The sequence below is a fragment of the Hyla sarda genome, chromosome 4, assembly GCF_029499605.1.
Source record: "Hyla sarda isolate aHylSar1 chromosome 4, aHylSar1.hap1, whole genome shotgun sequence".
NCBI lineage: Eukaryota > Metazoa > Chordata > Amphibia > Anura > Hylidae > Hyla > Hyla sarda.
In genome coordinates this window covers 98,563,317-98,578,940 of record NC_079192.1, presented here as the reverse complement: position 1 = coordinate 98,578,940, position 15,624 = coordinate 98,563,317, and the positions used below count along the sequence as shown (strand labels likewise).

General features: G+C 40.7%; 1 protein-coding gene across 3 annotated transcripts in view; it reads right to left on the bottom strand.

Annotated features, from left to right (window-relative positions):
• Window positions 1-15,624, bottom strand: part of IGDCC4 (immunoglobulin superfamily DCC subclass member 4) — a 105,751-nt gene that overhangs the window by 56,883 nt on the left and 33,244 nt on the right. The gene's annotated exons all lie outside the window — the stretch shown is intronic.

Sequence of the window (15,624 nt, the reverse complement as noted above, 5' to 3'; positions counted from 1 at the left end):
ACATAGGACTCAAGCAGAAGCTACATATAAAAAAGGAGTATTCCTCTTTGTTCATGTGATATAATAGAATACCATGTTACATGACAAATGTTTCCTATGTTCCTCATTGCTCTTTCTATGCCTAAGGGGAGCTGTTGTTTTCAGGATAAGCTGTATTGTGTGTGCACATTAGAATAAACATTACTTCTGACTATTATATAATTCTATAAATCTCTGCAGGCTTCATCTATATTTTTAGTTGTCCCTGAGCTAATCTTAAAGACTAAACACTATGATGTCTCCCATACACCGCACAGACAAAGGCAACCTGCTCCCTTATATCTCAACAGCACACCCTCAGTAGCAGCAGCAGCATGGAGAACATTATAATGTAGTACTAGGAATTCCAGCACTGGGGTGAGATATAACATTTACTAGAGCAGGCATAGGCAACCTTTAGCACTGCAGCTGTTTTGGACTACAACTCCCATGATGATTTGGCAGCATTTTGGCTATAGGAGCATCATGGGAGATGTAGTCCAAAACATCTGCGGTGTCAAAGGTTTGTTTATGCCTGTACTAGAGCATTTAGCAGTCTCTAAGTATCTCTCTGTCTCACTCTGTACCTCCCACCTCCTCTTGCCTTTTTCTTATACTTCTATGGACAGCATGAAACTGGACACCAAGTTCAAGTAATGTCTATTTCCCCCCCACCCATAAAAAATACCATGTGTGAATATTACAAACTACAAAAATAGATTGCATTGTTCCGCAGTAATGCATTTATAACATTATACATAGAACTGAGGGGGCTCATAGCATCAATTGCATTGGTGCACACTCCTACTACACCAGCATATCCCTACATTTAGGAGGAAATAAAGGAGGTGTTACCATTGGACGTGTTCTCCGGAGGACCTCTCTGCAGTTACACAGCATCAATGAGGTAAAGAAAGGAAGCTAATCTGAGATGATCCACTTCTTTCATTGTGCTCCATAACATCTGCCTGAATTTCCTATATGTTATATACACTATTGCATATGTATAGCTGGTTATTCCCCCAGGAACAAGATTTTTCAAAACAATTTCCTCTACTGATTTGGGTAATACGACCCGGGATTCTAAAGCGGCCTTCTATGTTCTAGGACATAGTGCAATGATTTCTCTGCAAAACAATTCAGAAAATGTATCTACTCACTCCAGTCCTTGTTGTTAATGGGACATATAATCTAACTTCTCAAATCCACACATACTGGTTTAATTTCATAGAAAGCCATAAGAAGTTAACACTGTGTTCTTGGAGCAAAATATGGTGCATAAGGCAAACATGTGGGGAAGATGCAGATTCCAGATGTTTCTCTTGTTGGATTCTCACTTGGCAACCCTAAACTGCAAGGCAACAGAATTAACTCTTGAGCCATCACATATAGAAAAGATTTTCTCAATGTTATATTCATTATTGATCTCTATGAGTTCAGCTCAGTAAACCTGTGGTAGGGCTGAAAAACGTATTATTCTAAAGGCGCAGAAATGCACCTGTAATACACTTTTGTTAACTGGCTTTGAGGAGTTTCGGAGTAAATGCTACCCTACAACTTTAATGTTATTTCCAACTTGGCCTTAAAAAAAAAAAACAATATAGCAATACTGACAACTTCTAATATAATCTTCAAAGATGGTTCAAATGGTCTTTGAATCTCGCTTACTTTGCCTCTGGAGTAGAGACCACCGATCATAACGTGATGACATAACCTAGTGATATGGTTGAACATTTATTTGAAGGGATGCAGTGAGGAGTAAGCTCTTTTCCCTTTGGAGGAGAGCTACTTTGCATATTTTGTTACCAGGGAAGATAGCATGGCTTATAAGAAAGGTTCTCAACCCATTCCTTAAAGAGGTACTCCACTGGCCAGCGTTTGGAACATTTAGTTATGAACGCTGTGTGCGTGCTGCAGGGGCGGCCATGCCCCCTCGTGATGTCAGGTCTATAGACTTGTATTGAGGGGGCCTGGCCTGACTGTACAAGGGTTCATGGACGACCCCCGTAGCGCACAGTATTCGGAACTTGAATTTTGGTGTTCTACTCTAATATACTAACTGAAAAAAAAAAAAACTGAATGTTGGTGGACCTAGAAGACTGGGTTGGGGACCACTGGCTTTTAAGACAACTTACTTCAGTTCTGCTTTCTACTAACCAGGGCTCAGGAATCCCCAGTCAGACACTGCATTGACTCCCATAATATAATCAATAAAATGGCTGCTCAAACCTAGATGGCTTTACCAAGCCAAGATAATATGCAGAGTTCATCAGCTGTTGTCTCCCTTCTGCTAGACAGCGACATTATGGCAACCAGAAAACTCATCTATGTGACAAAGATGTCTAAATGAACCCATTTCCCACATGTAGCAGGGCAACCTTGTCACACCATGACTATTTCCTATTTACACATACTAGCTTGGTCTAGAGTCAATGAATGGAGGTCTATTGCGACAAATTATTCGGTCAGTTCAATAGTAGTTAAAATAAGTATTCCTTTTAAGCAAAGTGTCAAATGGGCAGATGGCCCAGGAGCCTGAACCTTGAGGGCTATTACTTGAAAAAAGCTGATATATTCACCAAGTTTCCATAGCCTTGCAATCGTATTAAAACACAGAGGAACAAAATAGAGGTTTATTGAGTAAAATAATGTGTGTATCTTCTATACTGACAGGATATGGAACAGTCCTATAAGTACAGTCCATATAACCTCAATATCACCATCCTTGGATAAGGCCATTAAAGGGGTACTCCAGGGAACCAAACTTATCAAACACCTATCCCCTATCCACAGGATAGGGGATGTGTCTGATCACGGGGGTGTCTGACCCCTAGGACACCATCCCCCAGCCCCACAATCTCCTGTATGGTTCCCCAGCTACTTACCCTGCCCTCAATGCGCTTTCGCCCCCCCACCTTCCTAGACAAGAGAAAGAGAGGGCCTGCTGAGCCAATTACTGGCTGAGGCCGGACATTGCTGCAGTCAGTGAATTGCTGAGCAGGCCGTCACTTGCCCCTGCTCAAGATGGTGAGAGGCGGAAGCGCAATCTGATAAGCCTGTTTGAAAAGTTTAGTTCCCTGGAGTACTATTTAATATTAGTTTGGCATGGGCATGACCCCCAGCATCCCACCAATCAACTGTTTGCTGAGTTCAAAGCCCTTATTGGCTGCAAGCCAGTTCATACTTGAAATAACCATACCATTTCTAGTGGTAGTGTGAGGTATTGTAGTTGTCCCGCTTACTTTCAACCATCAGGCACCATTACCCCTAAATCCTTCTCTTCTGAACTCTTCGCTCACAGAGTGCTGCCAATATAATACTCACAAGCTTCTCCCCAAATCCATTATTTTACATCTGAAAATACAGAAGTGCCATTTCCATAGTTACGCCCCTTTTATCACGTAAAGTGAAATTATTTTTGATTAACAAACACCTCCAGGAAGCCTACTGCACACTTCTATGTCACTTACAAACATATTAAAAAAGAATAGGACCCAGAACAAAGCCTGGTGGTCACCACTAGTGTCTGCTTTCTATATACACCATTAACATCAACCCACTGATACCTATCCTTCAGCAAAAGTACAGGTAGGTGATATCCACTGCACCATCTACATCCTAGAGACTTTTGTGACACTGTCAAATAAATCAATAGGATTAGTTTGACATGATCTTTCCTTAGTAAAGACATGATGTTTTGGGTCCAAAATTGTGTTAGCTTTTAGGGGGTCAATGTTTTAGGAGAGTTTCCATAATATTTACTATTAATGGCTAACTAACCTGTAGTTACTAGCTTCTTCCTCTCTCTCTCTGCGGGAATGTCTCCTGTTAGAAGGGATTGGTTACATAGATAATTAAGGGGTAAAGCAATCACAGATTCTTCTTTAAAGGGGTTATCCACCATAAGGTGGTTTTAGCACCTACTTTCCAGACAGTAATGGACATGCTTAGGAAGGATCTGCGCTTGTCTTTGGGTTAAATGGCTATGTTGTGAGATTACCATAATGATGTGGCTTTCTTTTTGTGAATTGAGTATTTCCTGTTGAAGTTTTCTTTTTTTTTAACTACAAATCCCAGAATTCCACTTTCTTACCTCCCACACATCAGCCACCCCACCCACTGAACAACAAACAAGCTGGATTCAATGAAAAAGGTCAATGCTTTCAAATCAGGGTGCCTCCTGCTGTTGCTAATTCCCTGTGGTCACTCCAACTTTGAAGCAGACAGGCTCCCTGTCATCACCTGAATAGTGATGTCAGATCTCGGCTGCATTGCATCCTGGGAAATACCCGAGAATGGAGTAATTTCGTATGCTGGTAAAAATGAACATCCAGAGCAAAGATCACATAAGAATACGAGACCAGCCTTTAGAGAAAAGTACAGACACTATATTATGAACTACACTAACTTTACAGCCCCTGTACCATAGTCAAATAAAAAAAAAAAATCCTACAATACCCCTTTAAGAACTCGAGGGGGGAAGCCATCTGGCCTTATTCAACTTTAAACACAGAAGTTCCCCTAAAACATCGGTCTCCCCTTACATCTATATGTTATTCCAAGAGGATTGATTGTAGTGGAAAAGTCCCCAGCAGGTTGCATTAACAAAATGATGGTCCTTATAACTAACATGTTTCAAGCTGATATGGCCCTTAACCAGAATGAAACACATCAGTTATAGGGACCACCTATTTTGTTTTTGATGGATTAGAATAAAGGATATTGATTTTAACCTGCTGCTGGACTTTCCCCTACTATTCTCTGACATGGTGTCCATTCACCTCCAGTTTCTTATCCTGGAATGACTGTCTCACAAGGTTCCATGTCCATTTGCCTGGGTGAGTTGTACTCTAAATATCCCTACAAATATATTATTGTAATGCCACACTCAAACATATTATGATTTTTAAAACCATCTTCTGAATAAAAAAAATAAAAAGAACAAAAGTAACTATTCAATTGGTCACCAATTGCATCTTCCCCATTAATACAACTATTTTACTCATTTATAATTTGTACCTTTTCTTTTTCCTTTCAGTAACATCGGACATTTGTTCATCCTTTGATGCCTTAGAAGTATTAATAATATGTTTTGCCTCCTTCTGTCTAAATGTATACACCTTCCTGTCAGCTACTCTTCCAGTTTCTTTATACTTCTTACAGACAAACTTCTTTTCTTATAATACTTCTCTTCTCTGGTAAACCATAGCGGTTAATTCTTAATTTTACTTTTTGTAAGATACAGTTTAGTGGCCTATAGGATGGTCATGTTTTTTAGTGTTCACTGAGTACTCACTCCTCTTGTATTTGTATATCTCTTTTATTAGTTTTGGAGTACTTTCTATTTTCTCAGAAAAAGCTTTTTTTAAATCCAACAAACTGGTTGTAGTATCAGATCATTTATTGTCTGATTTATGTCTAAACACGTCAACACAAACTAACTATTCTTCCACTTTATCTTCAGATGCCCAATCCTCATTTGTAAATACTGTGTGTCGAATGTTATGTCTGCAATGGAGAGGGGGTGGTCTATGGAGAGGGGGTGGTCTATGGAGAGGGGGTGGTCTATGGAGAGGAGGTGATCTATGGAGAGGAGGTGATCTATGGAGAGGAGGTGATCTATGGAGAGGAGGTGATCTATGGAGAGGGGGTGATCTATGGAGAGGGGGTGGTCTATGGAGAGGAGGTGATCTATGGAGAGGGGGTGGTCTATGGAGAGGGGGTGATCTATGGAGAGGAGGTGATCTATGGAGAGGAGGTGATCTATGGAGAGGGGGTGGTCTATGGAGAGGAGGTGATCTATAGAGAGGAGGTGATCTATGGAGAGGGGGTGGTCTATGGAGGGGTATGGTCTATGGAGAGGAGGTGATCTATGGAGAGGGGGTGGTCTATGGCGAGGGGGTAGCCGAGGAAAATCTCCCAGCTTCGTGTATCCAGATTGAAACTTCTTACTTACCATCCATCAGAGGCAAAGTAAATAAGAACACCTTACTACAAACTGTTACAGATGGACTGCTTTAGATGGAGGTAAGGAGAATTCAACATTCCTATACTAAGTACCAGCAAGGGATTAAGGTGAAGATGTGTCCTAAATCCTTGGATATATACACTGCTCAAAAAAATAAAGGGAACACTTAAACAATGTAACTCCAAGTCAATCACGCTCCTGTGAAATCACATTGTCCACTCAGGAAGCAACACTGGCTGATGTTTTGGTCACTTTTGAATGCTGGCCATGCTTTCACTGTAGTGGTAGCATGAGACGGAGTCTACAACCCACATAAGTGGCTCAGGTAGTGCAGCTCATCCAGGATGGCACATCAATGCGAGCTGTCGCAAGAAAGTTTGCTGTGTCTGTCAGTGTAGTGTCCAGAGCATGGAGGTGCTACCAGGAGACGTGGAACAGGCCGTAGGAGGGCAACAACCCAGCAGCAGGACCGCTATCTCCGCCTTTGTGCAAGGAGGAGCACCGCCAGAGCCCTGCAAAATGACCTCCAGCAGGTCACAAATGTGCATGTGTCCACCCAAACAGTCAGAAACAGATCCATGAGGGTGGTATGAGTGGTGGGGGTTGTGCACACAGCCCAACACCGTGCAGGCCATTTGGCAATTGCCACAGAACACCAAAATTGGCAAATTCGCTACTGGCACCCTGTGTTGTTCACAGATGAAAGCAGGTTCATACTGAGCACATGTGACAAACGTGACAGAGTCTGAAGACACCGTGGAGAACGTTCTGCTGCCTGCAACATCCTCCAGCATGACCGGTTTGGCGGTGGGTCAGTAATGGTGTGGGGTAGACTGACTGCCATTAGGTAACGAGATGAGATCTGTAGACCCCTTGTGAGACCATATGCTGATGCGGTTGGCCCTAGGTACCTCCTAATGCAAGACAATGCTAGACCTCATGTGGCTTGAGTGTGTCAGCAGTTCCTGCATGAGGAAGGTATTGATGCTATGGACTGGCCCACCCGTTCCCCAGACCTGAATCTGATTAAGCACATCTGGGACATCATGTCTCGCTCCATCCACCAATGCCACATTGCACCACAGACTGTCCAGGAGTTGGCGAATTCTTTAGTCCAGGTCTGGGAGAACATCCCTCAGGAGACCATCCGTCACCTCATCAGGAGCATGCCCAGGCATTGTAGGGAGGTCATACGGGGACATGGAGGCCACACACACTACTGAGCCTCATTTTGACTAGTTTTCAGGACATTACATCAAAGTTGGATCAGCCTGTAGTGTGGTTTTCCACTTTGATTTTGAGTGTGACTCCATATACAGACCTCCATGGGTTGATAAATTTGATTTCCATTGATAATTTTTGTCTGAATTTGTCGTCAGCACATTCAACTATGTAAAGACTAAAGTATTTCATACGATTAGTTCATTCATTCAGATCTAGGATGTGTTATCTTAGTGTTCCCTTTATTTTTTGGAGCAGTGTAGCTTTCATTAGATGTTTGCTATCGGTGTAGCTGAATAAAAAATATTGGAGCACTTTATATTTTTACATTATACATACATAATTTATTAGTGATACATATTTATTACAGATACTTGCAAGTCCTACGCAGCGCAAGTGTAATTGTCTATTTGTTTAAATGTACATAGGTCTTTTGGGGTTAGTTTGGTGGTTTAATAGGGATCCACCAGAGGACACAAACATTGCAGTGCGGGCATTTCTCATAGGCGCCGGTGGTCATTGGTTTTGATCATTTATTAAAATCTGAGTAGATGAAGAGTGATGCAGTTGCCACCAATTAGATGGTTTCTTTTATATTTTAAAGGTCTTTAAAAATAATAACAATAAAATAAAAATAATAATATAAAAATACATTAAAGAAGTGATCTGATTGGTTGCTATGGGCAGCGTCACCACTTTTCCTCTGCACAGGTTATGATAAATCTTTTTCAAATTAAAAAATCTCATTGGTGTATGTCTAGTTATAGTCTCCTTTATGCAGTCAATATTCCATTACACACCGTGCAAAATAATATTATTAAACTGAATACCTGCAACTAAGTCCCACACAGTAAATAGGTCGATAAATAATATGCATCTGATTTTAAGCAGACGAACAGTAAAATTCTTGGGATTTACTGTAAAACTGTAACCACATTTCTACCCGTGGATAAGAATAATACAAATAATAATAATTATAATAATAAGACCACAATGAAATATTAATGTATGTTCCAGACACTTTACCTTATTCATATACAGTTTTCCTATTTTTAAACCATCTCATGCAGTTGCTAGGCGACAATGATGTCCGGCGCTCTGCTCATCTCTTTTTCCTATTCTTTCAGTACAGATTCTGTACCTATCTGGTTTCTGATCCTCAGTCATAATGAAGTAGTATGATTTATTGACATAAAGATGTATTAGAGTAAGTTGTGTATAGGGCGGAGATCTGTCTAATAGTCTCTAGTTGATGGGTAAATGTTGGACATTCCCTCTTCATTAAGTTGAATGTTACATAAGAAAGCACCCTGTATAGAAACAGCAATCAGTAAATACATATGCATGGTTTATAGGCTTCTGCATGAATTTTCATGAAAATCTTTATGAATTTTCATGAAAATCTTTAGTAGATGTGTGGTGGCCCAGTACGGGATGGTGTTGCCCCGTACCTTTCCTGCCCTGTCAGGCAGTGTCCCTCAGTGTCCCCAGGGCTCCCTATAGTTGTTTCCCCATTTGTATATATGGCGTATATTAAAACATGTGTTATGCCTTTAATAAAATGTACTATGTGATTGTTACTCAGGAGGTACCAGTGACCAGCTGACCCCAAAGGTGACCTATGGGCTCCCTACTAGTCCCCCCCATATAAGCCCTGGGTGGAGCAAGCATCTCTCTCTCTCTCTTTGAGCTCTGCTCTTGCTTCCTGCTGAGGTCCAGTAAAGTTGTGCCTAGTGTGTGTGTCCAGAGAAGTGGAGGCTTCAAGTCAAGTCCTGCAGCCACAAGTCAAGTGCAAGTAAGATAAAGTCACCGTCCTGTCAGTCACAAGTCATAGTTACATAGTTACATAGTTAGTACGGTCGAAAAAAGACATATGTCCATCAAGTTCAACCAGGGAATTGAAGGGTAGGGTGTGGCGCGATATTGGGGAAGGGATGGGATTTTATATTTCTTCATAAGCATTAATGTTATTTTGTTCCAGGAATGTATCTAATCCTGTTTTAAAGCTGTAAATTTTTCCTGCTGTGACCAGTTCCTGAGGTAGACTGTTACATAAGTTCACAGTTCTCATGGTAAAGAAGACGTGTCGCTCCTTGAGACTAAACTTTTTCTTCTCCAGACGGAGGGAGTGCCCCCTCGTCCTTTGGGGGGGTTTAACCTAGAACAGTTTTTCTCCATATTTTTTGTATGGGCCATTAATATACTTATATACGTTTATCATATCCCCCCTTAAACGTCTCTTCTCAAGACTAAACAATTGTAACTCCTTTAATCGCTCCTCATAGCTAAGATGTTCCATGCCCCATATTAGTTTAGTCGCGCATCTCTGCACCCTTTCCAACTCCGCAGTGTCCCTTTTATGGATTGGTGCCCAAAACTGAACAGCCAGTCAATCAAGTCAAGTCATCTGTCTACCTAGCGTGGCCTGCACTAAATTCTCCAGTCCAACTACAAGTTCCAGCAAACCTGCAAGGTCTTTGTGTCACTGGTCCCCTCCGAGGCACATGGTATACGGGAGCCCTGTTATCTGAAACCTATCATCACTCTCAGCAGCGGCTTCTCCCCACTCCACTAGCCATGGTTGATAGCTCTCTCTTGGTTTGGGTACAGGTAGAGATATTTTATAAAAAGCTGTGCAATGTCCCAGGAAAAGAACACAGTCCTGTACTACACTTAGGTCCTGTCAGGTTGAGTCCCTCAGTGACTCTCCCATAACAAAGTTGGTATTATTATGTCTAGCCAGTACAAGGTTATGTACTATATGTATAGTCAGTATAAAGTTATGTATTTTGTGTATAAGGTGTTAAGGACCTGTGGAGGTCACATGATATGTTCACATGATGTTATCACATGTTACCCAGAAAGCACCAGCTTAACACATGACCCGCAGTTTGACCTATGGCCTTCTAGTGCAGCGGTGCTGCAATCACTCTCTCTTCTCTTTCCTACTGGGGTACAGTCAAGACCAGATGTCTCAGTGCTAGTGTCCAACTACCTGGAAGGCCTCAAATCTACCATCACTTCCAGTAAGTCAAGTCTATGTCTGCTGTTGCTACCTACAGTCCAGTCCATCCTAAAGTCAATTATCTAAAGTCCATTACAAGTACAATTAGTCCCAGCGAGCTGCGAGGTCCTTCTGTGTTCCTGGCCACCTCTCTGGGATCCTGGCCAAGCTGTAGATCCTATAACAACTGTCTGACCTCAGTAAAGCCTCCATTAAACCATAACCTGGTCGTTGGCTCTCATATTAATGCCTAGCCATTGGGATAGAGGAGATATCGTTTGGGTGGTTCCCAATACCCAAAAACCACTCTGGCGTCACGAACATTAGGGGTTAATAACACCTTGCCCCTGGGGTTAGTACCATCTGCCCCATCCACCTACACCAGTGCTCCCCATGGTCCCGCCATTCACCAAGGCTCACCACAGCTGGAAGGGCAGGTAGAAGCCACCGGGGATTGCCCCTATGACTCGTGGTTTAGGCAGCATAAACGTGATGTCAGGTCCCCTTAAAGATTTTGCATTGGAGCAGAGTGCCTCCACCCGCTGCTAAACTACAACTTCCAGCATACCCAATACTAAATTAGTATTTTTTGTAACATTGAGAGGAGGGATATAATAAAAACTTATACTTCTTAGGCGTTCACATCACAGACATATTGGTGCTGGGGCTATTGGTGGCTTTTTTATGTGTATTCAGTGGTCAGGAAAGTAGGGACAGTAATAGACCATCTCTGGTTCTCCTCTCTTGCAAATCCATAACACTCGGGAACATCTTTGCAGAGTCATATGCAGACCAGCTGGATATTTTAAGAAGTTCAGGTCTCCATAAGTGGTAAAGGCTAAGTTCACATCACTATTGTGCTATGTCCCATTTTGGGTCCATTATGCAAATTTTTTTGTGCCTAACGGTACCTGAACTGGTCGGTGCACAATGGGTACCTCCAGGTCCTGAATGATCTTATTGACTTTGAATGGAGTCCTTCGGGTGTCCATTATTTTAGGGGAGTGGAGAAAAATACCAGACATACAGGTTTTTTTTTTCACCCAACTCGTGTCATTTTGCAACAGAGCTCCCTTTAGCAGAGCACAGTGGTAATGTGAACAAGGCGAGGCCCAAAAGAGTTAAAAAGACAACCATTTTTAAATGTAGTCCTTATGATTTAGGGCACAACGACAGTGGATCTTTTCAAATATCTACTCAATTGTGTTGCAGCAACTTAATGATTTAAGAGAAGGCAGATATGGTTCAGAGGTTCAGCTTCTGAGAATAAACACTAGAATGAGAAAGAAATGTAACATGAGTAACCTTGGAATTATTACAGATAGGGTGGATTGAGAATCTCAGAATCTGCTGATCACATGTGATTTTCACGCATAACAGTTTTTGGAGTTTACAGAGACTGGTGCCCAGAGCAAGCGAAGCTGTATGTGTTAGGGAGAGAAGTTAAAAAAATATAGTCAGCTTGGTTCAAGATGACAAGAAGCTGGCAGCAAAGGCAAATTTACACTGGACCAATATTACAAATAATTTTATAAACCATAATTCATCAGATGACCCAGAGACAAGATCCGGGCATCAGTGGATATGAATAAAATCCTAATGGCACAACGTCACATCTGTGATGTACATCTGGAGCACATGCCACAGACTTCTGTTAAAGTGTTCTTTCTCATACGTTTTGCTGATATTTGTCACCAAACTCCAAAACTAGTCAATTGAAGACTGAAATCACTATTGATAGCAAGTAATCCATATTTCTCCAGTACTATGCTTGAGTTGGGTAAACTACATGAATCCATAGAACTACATGTTTAGGCTGGTGGTGGTGAAGAGGTGCAATGTTTTCATGACACACATTGGGGGAGATCTATCAAAACCTGTGTAGAGGAAGAATGGTGCAGTTGCCCATAGCAACCAATCAGTCTGCTTCTATGATTTTTAAAAAGGCCTATGAAAAATGAAAGACGCGATCTGATTGGTTGCTGTGGGCAACTGCACCACTCTTCATCTATAAAGGTTTTGATAAATCTCCCCCATAAAGTTCATTAAATGGGTATTTCTATCTAATAAAAGGATTGAATTTTAATGGGACATGCCATCACCCATGATCAGTGGAGGTCTGACCTCTGGGAACCCCACCAATCATAATAAAAAAAAGGGGCCTCGGCGCAGGCTTAGTGTTTAGTCCCTTTTTAAGTTCTTCATGAACAGTGGCATTCCTGGGCACCTAGATGTGCAGGAAGCTCCCAGGCACCACTGCAGGAGAAAGAAGTGATAACCCTTTCATTCTTAAGATTGGTGAAGTTCCCAATGGCCAGTCCCTACCAAACAAAGCAATGGCCTAGTCTAGCATTATGGGAATACTCCTTTAACCATGTGCATCCTCTTAACCACAGTCTACCCATTTGCCTATGACTAATAATGGCTAAAAGAAATTAACAAAAAAATCTCAGGATTGTTCCTATAAAACACATGTAGTATGTTACGTATTTGAATATTCATAGCAGGAATGCTCAGACAACACATTCACTGAAAAAACACAATGCTGTAATAGCAACATGGACAAGAATCCTAAAATGTTTCTAGCACATAGTTGAATCCATATACAGAACATAAGTAGTCTATAAGAAAAAATAGGCTCTGCTAAGTATTAATTATATATATATATATATATATATTTATATATACTATATATATATATATATATATATATATATATATATATATATATAGAAACATATTATACAGTATATACAAAGTTGTAAACATGTACACAGGTGCGCAGTATTTTTTTCTCCAAATGTGTTTGCTTTGCACATTATGATGAAAACTGATATAGTGATTACAATCACTGATGGATAAAAGGTGTTTTCCTCATGTATCACAATCTGTGTGAAATATAATACGAGGTGACATAACAACCACAATACTAATTGTGCATATAATACTGACAGCCCAGATGCTGCTTTCAGGCTGAGATTCTGAATTACTCAAAAAAGGTTGGCTGGAAAAAAAACTCCAGATCTAATTGATGATCACAAAATGAAGTAACAGTGACCTATCATAGATATATCAAAGTGCAAGTGAAGATATTCTCTCTATCAGATTAATAGGTGGTCCAGAAGGGGAGCTGCTCCTAACTGGACAAACCATTTAAGTGGTTACTCATGTTTTAGCAAACTTTGCATAAATTAATAATAATCGTGAATATAATGAACTTTGTAATATATCTTATCAGAGAAAAATGCTTCTTTCACTTCTTATAAGGCTCAGTTTCTGCTCCCCGTCCTAAAACTTTTCATTCCCTCTGAAAAACATCTTAAATCCCTTCAAGGCAACACTTACTGAGAGGTTACATGCTGCCAGTACAAGTCTATTGAGAGAGTAGAGGGAAGAGGAGGGGGAGTAGCTATAGAGAGACATACACAAACAGAGAGACTGCAAAGTGACTACAGAAGTTTACAATGAGCATTACTTTAACCCCAGAGCTTGATTAAAAGCTTATACTGATCAATATTGCCCTATAATGCTCAACCTGCTGCTGCTGCTTCTTCTAAGAGTGTGTATAGAGACATAGGGGAGTCATACTTCTTCTGCGTTTGCAGGGTATAGTAGTCATCATAGCAGTTATTATTCACTTAGGGGCAACTATAAATTAGAGATCAAGCCTACTTAGCATAAAGCTGGTGAAAAAATGCCAAATACAACATAACATTTGCCACTACTTTCCTATAGGCACTGTCAGTAGAATATGGTCACCAGCATGTATACCATGTGTAAGTGGTTCATTCACAGAATAAAGATACTGCCTATACTGCCAACAGTGTCGCCAGAGTAGCACTCACAATGAGTAAATAGGAGCTACTGCCAAAATACTACTAAAATAATACTTTCCGAATCATTGAAGTCAATGGGTAGCAAAATCATCTGTGTATTTTGCTACCGACTGACTTCAATGCGTAGCAAAATACTAAATGTGTGACCCCACCCTAAAAGTGGTTCCAAACCTACCCATCTGGGCTTTCCCTGCTTTAATAAACTGGTAAACATAGTAACAGAAGAAATATGAATTTGGGTGGTGACATTATAAAATACTTTGAAATGCTAAGTCATTTTTAGTAATTATTTGGCAAATAAAGGGATCTGTCCAGCAGTGTTCTAAAAGAACATACAAGAAGCAATCTGATTGGTTGCTATGAGCAATTGCACCCCTCCTTCTCTATGCAGGTTTTGATAAATCTACCCTACGAACCCTATTTCTTCCTAAAAATTTGAACTGTGGGGCAGAGTTGTCTAGCCATGACAGCCAAGAGTTTTTGATGGGTTATCCAGCCAATTATAATTGATATTCGATCCTCAGGACCACAAGACTCCATGAGGGAAGATTTATCAAAACCTGCCAAGAGGAAAAGTTGCTGAGTTGCTCATAGCAACCAATCAGATCGCTTCTTTCATTTTTGAAAAGGCCTCTGAGAAATGAAAGAAGCGAGCTGATTGGTTGCTATGGGCAACTCAGCAACATTTCCACTGGACAGGTTTTGATAAATCTCCCCCATGCTTTACAGTGCATACATAATGTGCTGTGCTATATCCTATCTTATATCTATATTTTAGAACCCTCCATCATCCCAGGACTGGTTTATTTAAACAACATGGAATCCAGGTCTTGCAGGAATAATACAGATACTATTATGGCGTGGAGTCGCTGGTCACATGAGCGCTCTCTTTTTTTATTTTCAGCTCTCACACCATAATGAGCAGAGCACTCATGTGACCAGCGACTCCACGTCACTAGGACGTGGAATCACAGACCATGAATATGTAAATTGAGCCAATGGTGCCCCGCCTCTAGCGAACAGTTCACTGAATTTAGCAGAGGTTCTTCTAAGGGCCATATCTCAGGACCTACTGGTCGTATTTTAGTAAGTGACCCCTCATTGGACTCCTGGTCACCCACACTATGAAGGGCACTTAATACACACATTGATAATTATTTGAAGGCGATCTCATATAAATTATTTATATTGCAATTATTTATACTGCACTGATAGATATTGCGATTTAAAACATAACATTTATTTCATCTTAAACTCCAAAAATAAATTGCAAAAGTGTAACAAAAATAAATATACAAATTTCATGCCGCCATCATTTTGTCCAGTTAGAAAACATATATTAGAAGTCTCAAAGATTATTGTCAGGAGGACTATTGTAGTATACAGTATATACAAATGTTCAGTTGTTATACTTAGTATCCTTCCACTTGTTATTCTCCAGACTCCACATTTACTGTATATAAGTCCACAAGTAAGTCATACAGCAATCAGGAATAGCAGCAGCATAGTCTCAAGTATTTGCCGTCAGAAGTACATATCACTTGCTGCAGTTCAATAGCAAAACATATATTGCATAA